The sequence below is a fragment of the Rattus norvegicus genome, chromosome 4 (genome assembly GCF_036323735.1).
Source record: "Rattus norvegicus strain BN/NHsdMcwi chromosome 4, GRCr8, whole genome shotgun sequence".
NCBI classification, from domain to species: domain Eukaryota; kingdom Metazoa; phylum Chordata; class Mammalia; order Rodentia; family Muridae; genus Rattus; species Rattus norvegicus.
In genome coordinates, this window is record NC_086022.1 from 159,737,525 (window position 1) to 159,743,896 (window position 6,372).

The 6,372-nt window shown below is 44.3% G+C and overlaps 1 pseudogene; it reads right to left on the reverse strand.

Moving 5' to 3' along the window:
* Positions 1 to 2,628: 2,628 nt before the first annotated feature.
* On the reverse strand, positions 2,629 to 2,757 carry LOC120102626 (small nucleolar RNA SNORA70; annotated as a pseudogene).
* Positions 2,758 to 6,372: the final 3,615 nt, after the last annotated feature.

The following is a 6,372-nucleotide window of genomic DNA, read 5'->3' on the forward strand; positions in this document are numbered from 1 at the left end:
TTTCAGGGAACGTTGAAATGTGCTGGTTTTTTGGGACTCTCCACTGTTGAAACCCTGGGGTTCTGCTGAACCATTTGTGACAAAGAAACAAGGGTGTTGTGCTCTATTGTGATTTCTGTAACCCTGGGAGACAATGCGTCTGTACCATCCGATGCTGCCAGAGGAGAATTCTAATAGACTTACCCTTTCTAAACATAGGATGGCTAACTGATTTCCATGGGGCAAAAATTAAATTGCTCCTTGTGTTTCTGAAAACAACTGAGTTGCAAACCTCTGGTCGCTTCAGTTTGGAGTTTTAAAAGATAATCGGTTTTATTCATGCATGTGTGTGTCTGTCTGTGCTGTGGGTGAATGGGCACCCGTGGAGTTCAGAAGAAGACATTGCACTCCCTGGAGCTGAAGGTAGAGGTGGTTTTGTGGTGCCCTGCATGGATGTGGATCCCAGAACTTGGGTCCTGTGAAAGACAAGCAAGCCCCATTAACCAGGAATACACCTCATCTCTCCAGCCTCTTGGATATTTTCAAACTCACTGAACAGCAAAATGACTATCCTTGGCGTAGCTAATTTGAAATGTGTGTTGATGTATGTTCATTCATGAATATGAATACTTAAGAATGGTTTGGGGGGTTTTATGAATATATACAGTGAAAAGTCTTGGGTTTGGGGTTCGAGGGGACGTTGAGACAGGTTGACTTCTGGGTAGATTTGTTAGAAGATATGTAAATGGCCTAGGAGACTGCACGGCAAGGGCTTTGAGGAGAATTCAACCCCAGTGACAGATAGCTGGTGTGTGTGTGTGTGTGTGTGTGTTGCACACTTGTTACACACACCCTCTGAGGAGTACTCCAGCCCAGGTACAAGAACAGACACTTCCTTAGTTTTCTTGGGAAGGGAGGAGGTTCCATGTCACATGGTTGGTGACTCACCCACAGTTCATAGCTGCAACAAGGCTGTCTCTGACTCCTGGGTAGCCCGGGGAAAGGGAGAGAACTTTGCATTTGAGAAAGGCATGTGTGACTTTGAGGATGTGGAGAAAGTAGGAAAGAGGAGACCCATTTAGTTAATGTGTGCCCACCAGATTGGTTGAGCTGTCAGCTCGGTGTCTGTCAACCTGGGCCTAGTATGCAGAAGCCCCACTGTGGGAGCTGGGAGACACACGGGCGGGACCTGAGCAGTGTCTGCTCTGAGTTCTACAATATAAGAACAGTGCTTCTCGGGGTTGGGGATTTGGCTCAGTGGTAGAGCGCTTACCTAGCAAGCACAAGGCCCTGGGTTCGGTCCCCAGCTCTGAAAAAAAAGAAAAAAAAAAAAAAAGAACAGTGCTTCTGTCTTATTTTTTTTCTCACTCTTCTTATGTGTGTGTGTGGGGGGGGGAGGCTAATGAAAATATAGAAATATAATAGTCAACTGTAAATTTGGGACTGAAAAGAACCTAAACCCCAAACTGGTTAGCTGGGACATTACCTCAGTAGGCCAGACCATGTTGACTGTTGGAAAAGAGTTAGTGACAGATGTAGATGTCTGACACTCCCAACTGTTAGTTCTGGAAACTGAGGCTGAGAAAAATCTTGCTACAGGCTTTACAAGGTGGAGAGCTAATATCTTTCTTTAAAAATTTTTTTCTTTGAAGCTCAAGAACAATTTTATTAAGACTATAAAGAAAAGCCCCAGAGTGGGAGGAGTGTAAATCTTGGCAATGGCCTGGAGGAGGGAGAGAGGAAGGAGAAATGGTTTTATTCAGTCTGAGGTAAGCTGGCATGGAGGTCGGTCACGTGGCAGACAGGCAGACAGCCACGTGACAGACAAGTGGCTGCATGACCACATGGCAGGAAGGGAGCTTTAGAGAAAGGACAAGGAAGCTCAAAGTACCAGAGAAAGTTACTCCGACTCTGACAGCTTCTGAGAGAGACAGAAAAAACAAACGAGGGTCGCTGAGAGGTGGGCAGACCCACCAGAGCCCCGTGTGGCGGGAGGGGCTTCCTGTGGCTCTCACTTGAGGATGACTGAGTTGTCCTAGCCGAGCAGGCTTGAGACAAACATTTGAAGGAGGACTGGCCTGTGAGCTGTATGTAGATACATCTGAATGCTTTCTCTGCTTTGTCATATGAAACCTCCATGTATTTTGTCAGTGTTCAGATGGATTAACTTCGTTGATGGAGTAATTAATAACATTCCATTGAAAGTACTGTCATGACCCTGCACACTTCAACCACTGATTTGCAGTATATGTACATTTTCTTTCAGGCTGGATGCGAGGCTTATTACTGACGTGACTTGGTGGGGACAGGAGAGCACTGTGGAATAGCAGGAATGCAGGGCCCGACACTTGTCCAGAAGACCACAATTGGGGATGTCTTTGACCCCACAGCCATTAGGAATGAGCCAGTTCTCAGAAACCATGACTTCAAATTCACCTGCGTTAAACTCTGAGATGTGGATCTTCTGGTGGCCAGGGAGCCTCAGTTGCATGCTCCTTATTCTGCTGCCTGATGCAGACGGACAGAAGGATCTAACCAGTTTGAACCCTGGTCACTGTTCCCTGGGGCTTCCCAAAGGCACCACAAGTACCAGGCTGGAGCCTAGAGTTGGGGCAGCATTGAGAACAGAAAATTGAATGAGTGTCTGACAACTGTCTCCTAGGTCTCTTAGGGCAGCCCATACAGGCAGCGGGCTGCGTACACTACAAAGGTGCCAGCTGTTTGCAGTCTTTGCACACGGCCCCACGGGGAAAGTATAGGGATGTTTTAAACGATCATGTCTCTATGTTTTACTAAGGTAACCGCTCATACTTTCTGCTGTTTTTCTTTTCGGGACTTTGAGTACTTGGGAACAAGGTCAAGGTTCACGTATGTATCACGGTGGATTAAAGTCTCTTAAATGGCCACTTTAGGATGGCAGAGATTGGCTCAGCAGTTAAGAGCACTTAACTGCTTCTGCTCTCCATTCAACCTAAACCTCGAAACGAATAAAAATAGGTCCAACAAGATGGTTCAGTGGGTAAAGGTTCACGTGGTAGGAGGAGAAAATCAAGGTCGAAGGAGGACATCCTGTACGATGTCCTCTAACCTCTACATGAACTCTGTGGCATGAGTGTGTGTGTGTGTGTGTGTGTGTGTGTGTGTGTGTGTGTGTGTGTGTGTGTGCATGAAAAACAAGTACAATTTAAAAAAAGAAATGAACCTGCACTTCTTCATACCGATATTCTCATTGTTTTGCTCAGGTCCTTTCCAAAGGGAGTGGGAGGGAGGCACAGTTTCTTTTAGCTCACAGTTCAAGAGGGGTCCAGTCCATGAAGGAGGGAAGAAGAGGGTTGGACGCTGTTCCGACTGATTTTCCCTTTTTGTTCTGGTACGAAAGACTGTGGCAACTATCACCCACATCTGGAGTGGTCCTCCTACCTCAGCCAACCTGATCTAGCAACCCGCTCAGAAGCATGCTTAAAGCGTACTTGTTTCGTGGGTGAGCTCACATCCTGTAGAGCTGATGTCATTAACCCGTGACAACATGATATCTGGCTTATCCACAGCACCCGTATCTTTTATGTCTCCACTGGCAATTCATGAGAGCTCCAGTTTCCACGGTGTTTGCATTGTAAACTTGTTAATTTAGGTCACTCGAAATTCCTAGCCATTGTGGCTGGGGGAGATGGCTCTCAGTGGTTAAAGTGCTTGACATTCAAGGGTGAGGACATGTGTTTAGATTCACAGTACCCATGCCAATATCAGGTGTTCACTGTGGTTTGCCTGTAATTCTAGCCTTAGAAAGTAGAGGCACAGCATCTCTCAAGCAAGCCGGCCAGCGAGCCTAGCTATCTCGGTAGATTCTGGGTTTGATTGAGAATGGTTGAGTGTGAGGTTATCATCAGGCCTCTTTATGCGTACACACCCTTTTGCACCTGCAGCCGTCCATGCATGTGCCACCACACAAGCAAACACACGCACAACATACACACAAAATCAGAAAAAAAAAAAAAGAATTACAGTTCCCAGTTGGCATAAGTAGTATGTCAGTTTGGTTTTGATTTGCTTTTCTAAGAGACTAATAATGTGCTTATTCCTAAGTATTTAGTGGCCATTTGTATATATTTCTAAAAAAACTTTTATCAAATTTTGGTTGGTTCATTTTTGTTAATAGTATTTTCTGTTATCATTATTACTATTTTAAATGATATTAACATTTTATTAATTGTTAACATTATCAATAAACATTGTTAATATTTTGTTAATAGGTAATTTAAATTTGGGGTTATTTGTCTTTTTTCTTTTTTTTAATTTTATTTTTTAATTAGATATATTTCTTTATTTACATTTCTTTTTTTTTTCTCCATCTTTATTAACTTGGGTATTTCTTATTTACATTTCAATTGTTATTCCCTTTCCCGGTTTCCGGGCCAACATCCCCCTAACCCCTCTCCCTCCCCTTCTATTGTCTTTTTTTAAACTGTGGCAAAAAGGTTTTTTTTTTCTTACTGTATTCTAGGTGCTAAATCCTTATTGGGAATGAAGTGGGGAAGTATTGGGGCTGCTGAGGTGCTCAGCACAAACCTTTTAAGCATAGTCCAGCTCCCGGAAGCCCACGCAAGAACACCTGATGTGATATGCACGGCTGTGATCCCAGCATTCCCTGCAAAGATGGCAGGAGAGGCAGATGTCGCCTGGAAGCTCACAGCCGACTGCCTGGAGGACACAGAGCAGCAAAAACGACAGAAGGGATCCTGCTGCATTAATGTGAAGAGAGAGAACTGATCCTGAACTGATCCTGCAAAGTTGCTCTCTCCGGGCTGGAGTGAAAGCTCAGCAGTTCAGAGTGCTCGCAGCTCTTGCAGAGGACCCTGGTTCAGTTCCCAGCACTCCCATCAGGTGGCTCCCAACCACCTGAAACTCCAGTGCCAGGGATCTGATGCCCTCTTCTGGTCCCTGTGGGCACTGCATGCATGCGGGGCATATACTGACAAGGAGGCACACATCGAAACACATAAATAAGAACACATTTTAAAGCTTGTCTATGGTGACGCTCACCTTTAATTCCAGCACTCCGGAGGAAGGGGCAGGCAGATCTCTGAGTTCGAGGCCAGCCTGGTCCAGAGAGTGAATTCCAGGACAGCCAGGGCTACACAGAGAAACCATGTTTCGAAAAACAAAAACAAAAACAAAAACAAAACAAAACAAAACAAAAAACAAAAAACAACAACAACAACAAAAAAGGAACACACACACACACACACACACACACACACAATGTAAACGTTGTTCTCTGACCTTACCTGTTATGGTATGCACAAGTGTATGAGTATGTATGCACCCCAACACCTTCACCATGCTAATAATAATGGTAATAATAATAACAACAAAATAATAATCCTAAAAGAGTACTTCCTACCACTCAGTCCTCTCTGCCCTCTTCTCTTCCTCCCTTGGATGCTGTCTTTTGATGTGTGAAGTTTTTAAATCTCGAGTTGTAATCTATGTTTCCCTTCATTGCTTGTTCTTTTGGTGGTGCACTTAGGAAACTTTTGCCTAAGCTAAGGTCATGGAGGTTGCCACCCGTTTCCTTCTAATGGCTTTGTGCTTTAATTCTTGTATTTCACTTCTGTGCACTTGTCTCAGAACCCTGAGTCAGAAGAAAACCACTCTTTTCACACTGAGGCGTCTTGGTAACCCTCGAAGACAACAGTTGACCTATGGCTTCATTTCTGGACTCTCATTCCATTAATCTATGTCCATCTCTATGTTGGCCCCACAGTTTTGATTCTGGTAGTTTTATAGTGAGTTTTGACATCAAGAAGTATAAACTAGGGGTGGCACTGCCTGCCTATGTAATCTCAGCATCAAGGAGGCAGAGGCAGGAGGATTACTTTAAGTAAAAATTCAGCCTGTGCTGCATAGTGAGACCTGTTTCAAAAGAGAAGAGAAAAGAAACTGGAAAGTATGAGTTAGTGGTTTTTGTTCTTTTCTGAAATAACGTTTTGTTCAAACACTAATTTGTTTTTTCATTTTGCGTGGGGTGTGGGTGAGCGTGTATCACGGCACACATGTGGAGGTCGGAGGATGACTTATGAAGTTGATGTTTTCCTTCCACCATTGTGGGTCCCAGGGATTAAATTCAGGTTGTCAGACTTGGTGGCAAAAGTCTTTATTTGCTGAACCATCTTTCTGGCCTCTCCAAAATAATGTTGGCTATTGTGTGCCTCTTGGATTTTAGGATCAGTTTCATTTCTGTGAAAAGGGGCAATTGGATTTTTTTGTTTGTTTGTTTCTTTTTTCTTTTTTCTTTTTCTTTTTTTTCCGGAGCTGGGGACCGAACCCAGGGCCTTGCGCTCACTAGGCAAGTGCTCTACCACTGAGCTAAATCCCCAACCCCGGGCAATTGGA